Raw genomic sequence first — 11,824 nt, forward strand, 5'->3', positions numbered from 1 at the left:
TTCCCTCAGGACAGAAGTGAGCAGATATCCCGTCGAGACCCCTGATCCCAGGCTCAGAACCAGCCAGGGAATCAGAGGGTCTTCGGGACTCGGAGGAGTCAGGGCACACCTTGCAGCCATGCGGAGAGCAGCTTGCTGGGCTGCAGGCACCCCAGGGCAGCCTGCTGTGATTGCTGTCCCTGGGGACACACGTGGAAATCTCCTGCTCTGAGGCCACCTGCGTGCACACCCCAGCGCAGCCAGTGCTCTCTGGGTCACAGGGTCGTGCCTCGCAGTGTGGGAGGAGCTCAGGTCTAGGGAGATGAGGTCTGGATGGCAGGACAGCAGCCTGGCCCCACAGAGGGCACTGTCTTAGGACACAGTGTGCTGCAGAGTCCCCAGAAACTGCTAGTTATGGGAACCTTGGTATAGAAGAGGAAGCTGGAAGGCACCACGTGGTCCCGTTTCATGGCTGATGAGTGGGGCAAGTGCCGGTGCATCCCAGCAGGACCCAGTGGGCCCGGCGAGCCTAGCAGGACCAGGGCACCCAGCAGGCGGCACACCTCCGTCCCATGTGCTGTCCGGGCAGACACCTTCCAGGGTCCCTGGCCTGGGCAAGCCCTGCCATGGCACCCGGCTGCCAGCAACTGCCCAGCAGCAATCGCAGGAGGCCCAAGATGCTCCTGGACATTTCCGAAGTCATACCCACCGGGGTGGGGCACAGAGCCTCAGACTGCTGACCGCCTCGGCCACTCGCGAGGCTTCGCTCGCTCTCCAGGCAGTATTCATCCTATTTTCTCCGAGGTGCCTCTTCTTTAAAAAAAAAGAAGAAGAAGAAGAAGAAGAAGAAGAAGAAGAAGAAGAAGAAGAAGAAGAAGAAGAAGAAGAAGAAGAAGAAGAAGAAGAAGAAGAAGAAGAAGAAGAAGAAGAAGAAGAAGAAGAAGAAGAAGAAGAAGAAGAAGAAGAAGAAGAAGAAGAAGAAGAAGAAGAAGAAAAAGAAGAAGTATTTGTGATAGAGAGCACGAATGTGCACCCAAGAGCGGAAGAGGGGCCCTCGGCACCCCTGCCCCTCCGACCTCCAGCTGCTGGGGACCCCGCGCGAGCCTGGTGTCACCCCTGCTCCCTGCCAGCAGGCGGGCACCTGCGCTGGAGAGAGGGGCAGAGAGGGGCTGCCTCTTTCTCACCATTTGACCTCGCCTACTTTCTTCTGTCCTGATAATCTGTTCAAAACCCGCTCACGGTCGGCCAGTGGTCTGTGTAAAAGCCAGACGTCTGCGGAACGGAGGCCATGAGCGAGCTGAACGGCGGACGGAGTTAGAGACTCGGGATGGAGAGTCAAGACCCCGGTCCTTTGTGCACACACACTCTTAACGCTATCTTTCATCCATCAGAGATTGCGCTCAATGCATCTGTCACGCATGTGCGAACCGTTTAAGGACAGGGGCACCCATTAGCCTGAACAGCAGTTCCCAACCCCCGGGGACTTGGTCCCTCAGGCAAATGCTGAGACCCTCGAGGGGCTGCAGCGAGGCGGCTACTGCTGGACCCCAAGCCAGAGAACTGAGGCTTGTCTGGGGGGCCCTGCAGTGCCCCTGGAGGGCAGTCACACCCAGGTGAGGTGACAACTCTTGTCTACACTTGGCGTCAACAAGCCTTCAGCCTGGAAGGTGCAGCATCCCCAGGGCAGCTGTGTCCAAAGAGTCCAACCCCGTCTCCTCCCTCTTCCCAAGGAGGCGCCGCTGTTCCTGAAGCCTCCTGGCTCCTTGGCAGGTCCCAGTGCTCCTGCAAACCCCCTCCCAGCACGACCGCGTGCACCTTCCCTGGGGCTGGGCCTGACCCCTCTACCCGCTGACGACATGACCTCAGGGTGTGCTTCCGAGCGTCCTCCCCAAGATAAGGAGCGTGGACAGCCTAATTCACCATGGAACCCAACTGGGCCAAGGGTTTTGGAAGCAGGTGGACCTTGGGTTCTCTACGCCATCTTCCTCATTTTGCGAACGAGGAGACAGGCCCAAAGAGTGTCATGTTTCTGTACCATACGGCATGGGGACCAAAGGAGAGCCCATGTTCGAATGCTGTCATTGCTGCTCTCAACAGGGACACGTCTAATGCCACTTCTAACGCAGGCCTTTGGATTAGGGCGAGACTCACACTTGCTCTCACCCGCTGAGAGTCTGGGTCTCAATCCATGGCTACATGGAGCCCGCCGTGCCCTGGTCCTGACCTACTGCAGATGGAAAGCGTTGCGCTTGCTCAGCAGTGAGGCGCCGCTGACCGCGTCCCTCCTGTCCTTACCCCACAGACAGCACAGCGAGGGACAGCACAGCGAGGGGTGTGAAACCCAAACCGGGCACTGGAGGTGGTGTGCAGGTAATGAAGCACTGCGCCGCGTCACACATGGGACTCAGGTACCCAGGGCAGGTGTCACCCTGGAAGGGGGTGGGGGTTCCTGGAACCAAACCCCAGATACGAAGCGAGACTGTGTTTCCATGACCAGTAAAATCAATATGAATCAGGACCGGTCCCCCAGGAAGCCAGAAACACTCAAAAAGTGCTGAGAGTGGAGGACCGAATCAACCCTGTGTAATCATCCCACTGGGACTATTACGGCTTCTGTGAGAATTTTCATGGCGTGGGCTCTCAAGCCTCTCACCAGTGTCTCCCACAGTGACTCTGGGTGCTTGGTGGCCGGCAGGGACAGCGCATGGGCGGCATGCATGCCCTCTGCTGCAGATGGAGGTGGCAGCACAGCCTGGCTGAGCTCCACGCCGATGACCCCCAGCCCTGGGCAGAGCCGCCCGAGCCGAATTCTGCATGTGACAAAAATTAAATAAAGGAAGTTCCATCAGGAAGAAAACAGGGCGCAGTTTTTCCAAACTCAGATTTCCCAACACGGCAGAGATGAAGTGAAATGGAGCCCGGGCCAGTGCGTCCTTATGTTCTGTCTGATGCAGTGATGCAGGGTTCGGTTTCTGGTTCGCTCAGCACTTACAGTCTTCAAGCTCGTCGGGGTGCAGCCGCCGTCAGGCCAGGAGGCCCACCTCCCCAGTCAGACCCCCCGAGTCCCTGCAGATGCGCTCAGAACTGCCGTGGGCAGCCCTGGTGAGGCACACTGAAAGAACAGCAGCCTGGCTAAGTGGGAAGCGGAGAAGCAGACACTTCCAGGCCTGCACGGCCAGCACGCCCATCTGCACTGGCCCAGCCTCAGCCTGGACTGACAGCCGCGAGGACAGATGACGTTCCACTGTCTCGGACTTGAGTCTGTGTACAGAAAACTTGCTCGCGGCCCAGCTGCGAGGGGGCAAGCAGCAGCTTGTAGCCGTGCGAGGCCCACGCCATGCGGCTTCTCAGTGTGCACCCAGGTCTGTGTGCACATGTCAGGCCTGATCCCGGCTGCTGGGACGGCGGGGAAGGGGGGGCGTCTCAGCATGAGGGACCCTGCTAAGGGCACCTGTCTGTCCGGAGATAAAATAAACTTCTTAAAAAATAGCTTATTCGCATGTAGAATGCATTTTGCAACATACATTACTAAAATAAGGGGACCAGCAGTTAGTGTAATGGCTATGTCGCTGGACTCCTACGTAGTCGACTGCTGTTCGCGTCCCAGACCCAGTGGCTTAAAAGTCACGCTGGGCGCATGTGCGTGCGTGCCCAAGATACCGAGAGGAGAATGGAGGAGAAGGGATTGCGGCATGGTCATCCCCCCTAGAGGATGAGTTCTTGCTTTCTGACTTTCTGTCTCTCTCTGTCTGTCTAGTGAGCGCATGCGCCCTATAGCAAAAACCTCTAAAAAACAAAATAAAGTAAGGTAGATTACATGGCGAGGTTTTTGGGCATTGGACGCACATTCCTCTTCTAGACCCAATGTGGAGATGTCACGAATCTGAAGTGACAGTGAAACCTCCTGCCGAGCAGAGCCTCAGTGTCACAGAGCACTGTGAGGCCCAGAGGACTCAGGCTGGCCCAGCCTGGGCCATGACCTCCTCCCGGCCGCCTCTTGCTTTTCAGGCTCCTCCCTGTTCACCTGCTTCTCAGTCTCAGGAGAAATATTCGAGGTCCTTTAAGGACAAATTTCTGCAGGTCGGCCAACTGGAATGCCAGGCCCTGCTCACACTCAGCCTGGCTCACGGAGTTAGCAGCAATCTGCTACACGAAAGCCCGCGGCTCTGTCCTAGCCCTCGTCGCCAATGCACAGGAAGGCCCGGGACTCAGAAAAGCAGCGCCTGGTCCCGCTCAGCTTAGCCGCAGCGCAGAAGTGCAGAAACGGGAGTCTCAGCAGACAAGGAGGCAGGGGTGAAGTGAGAGGAGAAAGACCCGGCTTCTCCCCGAAGGCCCAAGGGGTAAGTAACAGCATGGGAGCCCTGTCCCGTATCCCAGGGCCGAAATGGCTGGCCTTCAGTGCAGACGGCAGCCCACCTCGGGCCCTGCTGTGAGCTCACCGCTGCTCACCTGGGCTCCAGCCCCACGCGGTCGAGGTCGAGGTCGCTCGATCACCCCGTGTCAGCTGCTCACGTCTTGAGCAAGAGCTGGAGTAGAAGGAAGCAGAGGTTTGAAGTAAATGTAGAGGGTGGAAGTGCCCACGGTGGCCCTGGTCTGGGTGTCTGTGAGCGGCCGATGCCCAATGCCCTCAGCTCTCGGCTCTGGTGGGAAGACGGGTGGGAATCCTGGGCACAGAAAATACGCTCCAGAGTCCCCACTCCCACGTGCCTCGGTGTCAGCACGGGACAGCAGACTCACTGAAAGCCTCGCATAAAAAGGTTCTAGAACAAGGGAAGTCGGCGATGTGGTCACTAGTAATTTGAGCACACGCGACCCAGTGTTTCCGGGACTAAAGTGATCCCTGGGCCGGGGTAAATGGCTTTCTCCCAACCTGCCTCATCTTTTTTTTTTTTTTTTGTGAAACCCAAACATCTGTCTCCGCTCACCCTGGGGAATCCAAAAAAAGTAAATATGGAAAATAATTAACACCTGGGGCAGGAGGGAGACGCAAGTAGGGAGGGCGGGCTGGCGACCCGAGGCTTGGCGGGGCTCGGCGGTACACGCAGTGTCCTCGGTCCTCGGCAAGCAAGCTCCTCCCTCTGCTTCTCGCTGAACAGATTGGAAACCTTAGCAGATACATCACCACAGTAAATTTAACCTCTATCTGTCTGTAGATGTGTTTGGTATGGGGACGTTAATACCAGTGGGGACCTCCCAAACCTCCCAGCCCTTCCCTTCCGGCCTTCCTCCTTTACTTCAGGGTGTTTCCGTGGCCAGGCCCACCCACCTTGGAAGCTCCCCACCAACGGGAGTCCAGGGCTCTGCAGGGAACCCCCCTCCTTACCCTCCTCACCTCCGGGTGAGTGTCCAGGCCTGCTGGGAGCTGGAGAGAAGATGTGGGGCTGGAGAGAACGGCTGGCATGGTGGGCCCTGCCCTGGCACAGGTTGTCCCGCCCTGCCCAGGCCCTTCCATTCAGCCATTCAGGTTGTGAGGACCTTCGTCCCAGCCTCACACATACCTCTCTCTACACAGCCAGGGAAGAGGCTCAGATGTCGTGAGTCCTTGCCCAACCCACAGCAGAAAATAGAGGCAGACCCTGACCCCAGCAGACAGGCGGGGCCACAATGACCTGTGTCCCCACGGGCTCCTGGGGCTTCCCCCCCAGCGCCCCGAGCGCAGCAAGGCCCCTGTCCCCCGGGGAAAGCAGAATGGGCCCATCTTCTCGCTGGGTGGAAGCCACAGGCTACTGGCTGGGGGAATCCACTGCACAGCTCGGCCCACCACAGCGATTCATTAACTATGAAACGGTTACGCAGACGCAACGCCAGGGGTACAGCAGTGCTTGGGGGACGCCTGGAAAATGCTATCTGCACGTCACAGTCACCGAAACTTAGAAACCAGCCTGGGCTCCTGAAGTCAGCCCACGAGGAGGTTCCCGACCCGCGTCTGCGCGGCCATGGGCGTCCGTTTCTCCCCTTCCATCTCCTGGCCCTTCCCATAATGGTCACCTCCAGAGTGACCTTGTGCACATGCGCTGGACAGACGGTCTCTGAAGTGAGTACGTGCCTGCGTCTGGGCCCTGCTACCTTTCGCTTCAGGGAGCCCGCGTTTCCAGGGCCAGCAAGCACGGGCGATGAGCGTGTCGGCCGATTTGCGCCTTTCGCAAACGTGCAGTCAACACGGCGTGCAATTGCTTCCTCGATTCTCCAGGATCAATGGCCTCCCGCTGTCCACCTGGGGCTTGGTCCACAGCTGTTTGCATTTTATTTTGTGTCTGAGATTTCACCGACGTCATGCAATTTTCACATTTTCCTAAATTGAGCTGTTTCGTTTTCTACCCATGCCTCGGCGCCCCATCACGGGAGGAGGCTGAGCCCTGTCGAGAAGGCTGCACGCTGAAGTTTTGGAAGACAGCTCTGCTTGGAAAGGAGTTCTGCAACTCATTTTCAGGTCCTTGTGCTTTTTGGATATTCAGGAATGCTCTTCATCATTCCAAAGCAGCATTTGCCATGTGACTGGAGGATAAATGGCCTTAATAAATCCCATTATTCTGAAGAACAATAAAAGAGCAGGTTGGTGGCACTGGAGCGGTGATAAATAGCAGTTTTTATTTCGCCATGTCACTGTTATCTCTTCCCTCTCGCCTGGCTGCTGATAGACGATCACCCTGCAAACTCCAATGGAAACTGTGCCCCACGGGGAGGCAGTGCCCCACGGGGAGGCAGCACCCCGGACCTTTTCCTCTGAGTGCAGGAACTGCAGCCCACCGCCCTGGAAGTTGCTGGCTACACGCAGCACACCCCGCCCCAGGATCCCCTGCGTCCTGACTTCAAAGCAGCCGGTCCCTGCATGCTCCTCAGTGGAGCAGTCTGACTCCTGCACTACTGCACCGATCCTTCGAGAATTCCAGGCCCTTCCATTCAGCCATTCAGGTTGTGAGGACCTTCGTCCCAGCCTCACACATACCTCTCTCTACACAGCCAGGGAAGAGGCTCAGATGTCGTGAGTCCTTGCCCAACCCACAGCAGAAAATAGAGGCAGACCCTGACCCCAGCAGACAGGCGGGGCCACAATGACCTGTGTCCCCACGGGCTCCTGGGGCTTCCCCCCCAGCGCCCCGAGCGCAGCAAGGCCCCTGTCCCCCGGAGAAAGCAGAATGGGCCCATCTTCTCGCTGGGTGGAAGCCTCAGGCTACTGGCTGGGCAAATCCCAGAGTAAGGGACACAGCAGTCAGACACTGGGGGCGCTCCTCCGCCCTCCCCTGGGGACCCGGGACAGGGTGGGAGTGTTCCTAGTGGGCGGGTGAAGACGCCTCTTCCAGGTCCTCTGCAGCTCACCATGCAGGAAGGGAGTGTTCCTAGTGGGCGGGTGAAGACGCCTCTTCCAGGTCCTCTGCAGCTCACCATGCAGTCTGAGCTCGGAGGGAGAGGTGACCCGAGGGGCCCACTGCTGCTTTCTGCACAGGCACGTAGACACTCTGGGGGAGACCGCTCCACACGCCTGACACCGGAGCAGCACCGGAGCAGTTCACAGCCTCTATCCACTGCACAGCTCGGCCCACCACAGCGATTCATTAACTATGAAACGGTTACGCAGACGCAACGCCAGGGGTACAGCAGTGCTTGGGGGACGCCTGGAAAATGCTATCTGCACGTCACAGTCACCGAAACTTAGAAACCAGCCTGGGCTCCTGAAGTCAGCCCACGAGGAGGTTCCCGACCTGCGTCTGCGCGGCCATGGGGTCCGTATCTCCCCTTCCATCTCCTGGCCCTTCCCATAATGGTCACCTCCAGAGTGACCTCGTGCACATGCGCTGGACAGACGGTCTCTGAAGTGAGTACGTGCCTGCGTCTGGGCCCTGCTACCTTTCGCTTCAGGGAGCCCGCGTTTCCAGGGCCAGCAAGCACGGGCGATGAGCGTGTCGGCCGATTTGCGCCTTTCGCAAACGTGCAGTCAACACGGCGTGCAATTGCTTCCTCGATTCTCCAGGATCAATGGCCTCCCGCTGTCCACCTGGGGCTTGGTCCACAGCTGTTTGCATTTTATTTTGTGTCTGAGATTTCACCGACGTCATGCAATTTTCACATTTTCCTAAATTGAGCTGTTTCGTTTTCTACCCATGCCTCGGCGCCCCATCACGGGAGGAGGCTGAGCCCTGTCGAGAAGGCTGCACGCTGAAGTTTTGGAAGACAGCTCTGCTTGGAAAGGAGTTCTGCAACTCATTTTCAGGTCCTTGTGCTTTTTGGATATTCAGGAATGCTCTTCATCATTCCAAAGCAGCATTTGCCATGTGACTGGAGGATAAATGGCCTTAATAAATCCCATTATTCTGAAGAACAATAAAAGAGCAGGTTGGTGGCACTGGAGCGGTGATAAATAGCAGTTTTTATTTCGCCATGTCACTGTTATCTCTTCCCTCTCGCCTGGCTGCTGATAGACGATCACCCTGCAAACTCCAATGGAAACTGTGCCCCACGGGGAGGCAGTGCCCCACGGGGAGGCAGCACCCCGGACCTTTTCCTCTGAGTGCAGGAACTGCAGCCCACCGCCCTGGAAGTTGCTGGCTACACGCAGCACACCCCGCCCCAGGATCCCCTGCGTCCTGACTTCAAAGCAGCCGGTCCCTGCATGCTCCTCAGTGGAGCAGTCTGACTCCTGCACTACTGCACCGATCCTTCGAGAATTCAGTTCTTAGATACCTAAGCCTTAAAGCATGAGCTGCGGGGCCGGCAGATGGTGTAGTGGTTAAGGTACTGGACTCACACGTGGTTGACCGTGGTTCGAGACAGGGACCTGGTGACTTGAAACTCACGGCGGGCATGTGTGCATGTACGCCCAAAATCCTGAGAGGAAAATGGAGGAGAGGCGGTGGTGGTGGGGCCATCTCCCCAGGGGGTGACTTCTCACTTTCTCTATTTCTGTCTTTCTGGTGAGCGCATGTGCCCTATAGAAAAAAAAAAAAAATCTCTCCAAAAACAAGAGTTGCTTGAAATGAAGTTACAGGGCAGCATGAAGGGTAGGAGAGTAACTGAGTGCGCTTGGAGGCCGCCAGAGGTCCTGGAAGGCACGTCGGATGTTAGCGTGCGAAGCCTGCCTCCCCCGGAGGAAGAGCCGGACTACACAGACCCCCGTGAAAGCCACCCCTCCTGGGTCTGTACTTGCCTATCCAAGTCTGCGGTACGGGTAGCATTTTCACATTTAGTGCAAGTATTTATGGCCATATCAAAAGAAATGTTTTCATTTCTACAAAGTAAAAGGCTCTGTCTTAGGACAAGCGTGGGGAAACGCCCCACTGGAGAACGTCTTGTCTTTTTCTGCTCGAGTTTTGGGTGTGAAGGGAAGGGTTTGGGGAGAGCAGCGGCCGAGCGGGAAGACAGGCTGGCAGCAGGCCCAGCCCGTCCCGTCCACACTAGACCACAGGCCTGGGGTTAGGGTTAGGCGCGCCGCGGCAGCACGCGGTGCTCTCCACCCTGCCCAGGCGCGGTCCTGCAGCTGCTGCTCCCCCCCCGTCGGCCACGTCTCCGGGCCGCTGTGCTGTTACATCCCTGACTCAAGTAGGTCCCAGTTTAGGCTGCCCTGGAGAAAGCCAGCACAGAGACCCCCTGCTCAGAGACCAGGCACCCCCAGCGCTGACAGGATGAACTGTCACCTGACAAGGCAGGGCGCCCCTCCCGTGGCCAGCCTGTCCTGCGGCTGCTGTGGGCTCTCACTCACTCCTGCGACCAGACAAGGCTGGGCCCATCGCGAAGCCCATTTCACAGACGAGGCCGGAGGCGGGGATGGGGGCCCGCCCTGCAAGGTTAGTGCGGTTTACAGGGAGCAGAGCCAGGGTGGGTCTGGGTCTCCCTCCCAGGGTAAAGTAGCCCATCCGACGCAGCCCGGCCTGGGACGCAGATGCCCTGGGACGCAGATGCCCTGGGACGCAGATGCCCTGGGAAGCAGATGCCTGGGACACAGATGCCTGGGACGCAGCTTGCTGTAGCCGCCCTGGGAGAAAGCAGCCCCGGAGCAGGCGGGCAGATGCCTGGGATGCAGATGCCTGGGACGCAGCCTGCTGTAGCTGCCCTGGGAGAAAGCAGCCCCGGAGCAGGCGGTGTACCCGCTGTGGCCTTCAGCACACCCCAGTGCCGAGAGCCTCATGGTCAGAGCACGCCTGCGACAGCCTTCCTTCTGAGCACGCCTCCTCCGCGGCTGTCCTCCCCTCCTGGGCTTGCTCACATCTGCCTGGGATGCAGATGCCTGGGACGCAGCCTGCTGTAGCTGCCCTGGGAGAAAGCAGCCCCGGAGCAGGCGGTGTACCCGCTGTGGCCTTCAGCACACCCCAGTGCCGAGAGCCTCATGGTCAGAGCACGCCTGCGACAGCCTTCCTTCTGAGCACGCCTCCTCCGCGGCTGTCCTCCCCTCCTGGGCTTGCTCACATCTGCCCTGCTGTGGGAAGGCTCAGTCGTGAGAGACAGGGTGACGTCCCGTTTTCCAGTCTTACCTGTGCGGGGCATGGAGGTCTTCACTCCAGCTAATGATAAACCAGAAACCACACAGACTACGGCTCAGCCTCTCTCCCCAGCTCCCTCAGCTCCCTCAGAGAACTGGGTCAGAGGACAGACCTCGGCTCTAGGCGGAGCCCTCACAGCACCCTGGAGCAGACCCCGAGAGCCGGAGCTGGGCAGGGAAGCCAGACTGAGGTTGGTGGGTAGCTGAGGGCTCAGCGTGGAGAATCCGAGTCAAACGTTCCAGCAGACCCAGTCCTGGGGAGGCCCTCGTTGTAGTGAGCTGGACCTCTGAGAGCTCTGCTGTGTTCTCGTAGCGAGCCGTGGGCAGAAGCCTTGCCCTTTCTGCAGGGGAAGTAAACCATTTGTACTACATGAGAACCTTTTCCTCCTAACGGAGCCTGCAGAAGAGACGAGTAGCCTAGAGCCAGACCTGCAGGGGTTTATAAGAGCCCAGAGGGCCAGGAAGCAGGGCCGCCTGACCTCTGCCCTTTCTAGCTTCCCATTTACAGGAAGAGAAAAGGCCAACTCCAGCCCACTCCAGCCTTCTTGTTCCACCAAGCGGGGAAGACTGAAACACACGTGACATTCACGCTCCGGGACACAGACCCACGGAGACAGGGCTACACACTGCCCTTCCCCACTCAGCCACCACACCCCACAGTCTGTGTGCAGCACTGCCTCACCCAGGCACCACGTCCAGCTAGTGAGGGAAACGAGATGTACTAGAAGGCAAAAGAACGAGCAAACACAGCTTGAACAGAGAAGGCAGGCCAAATTCAGACGTGGTAGAGTCGATGGAATTACGAAACTGGAAACCTGGAACAGCCATGATAAGTATGCTAAAGAAGGCAGACGGCATGGCAGAGCAGGTCAGTAATACGAGCAGAGGGGTGGGAATTCTAAGAAAGGATCCAAACACATACTGAAAATGTGAGCAGTGTCAGAAATAAAGAATGTCTCCCACAGCTTTATTCATAGACTCGACACAGCTGGAAAAGAATCTCAGAGATTAAGGACACAGTAATAGAAACCTCCAAAACTTAAAAGCAAAACTAAACTAAACAAAAACGCCATTAATAAGAAGAATAAAAAGGGGCCAGCAGGTGGCGCGGTGGCTAAAGCATTGGTTCCCACATGGCTGACTTCACAGTTTGAGTCCTGAACCCGGCAGCCTGGAAATCATGTCAGGTGCATGTGCGTACCCAAAATCCCAAGAGGAGAATGGAAGAGAGGGGATTGTGGCATGGCCATTCCCCCTGGGGGTGATTTCTCACTGCCTCTCTCTGGTTAACGCACACGGCCTATTGCAAAAACCTTAACAAGGAAGAAAGAAAGAGAGAGAGAGAGAGAGAGAGAGAGAGAGAGAAAGAAAGAA

This window comes from Tupaia chinensis, unplaced genomic scaffold, assembly GCF_000334495.1.
Source record: "Tupaia chinensis unplaced genomic scaffold, TupChi_1.0 Scaffold146386_1, whole genome shotgun sequence".
NCBI lineage: Eukaryota > Metazoa > Chordata > Mammalia > Scandentia > Tupaiidae > Tupaia > Tupaia belangeri.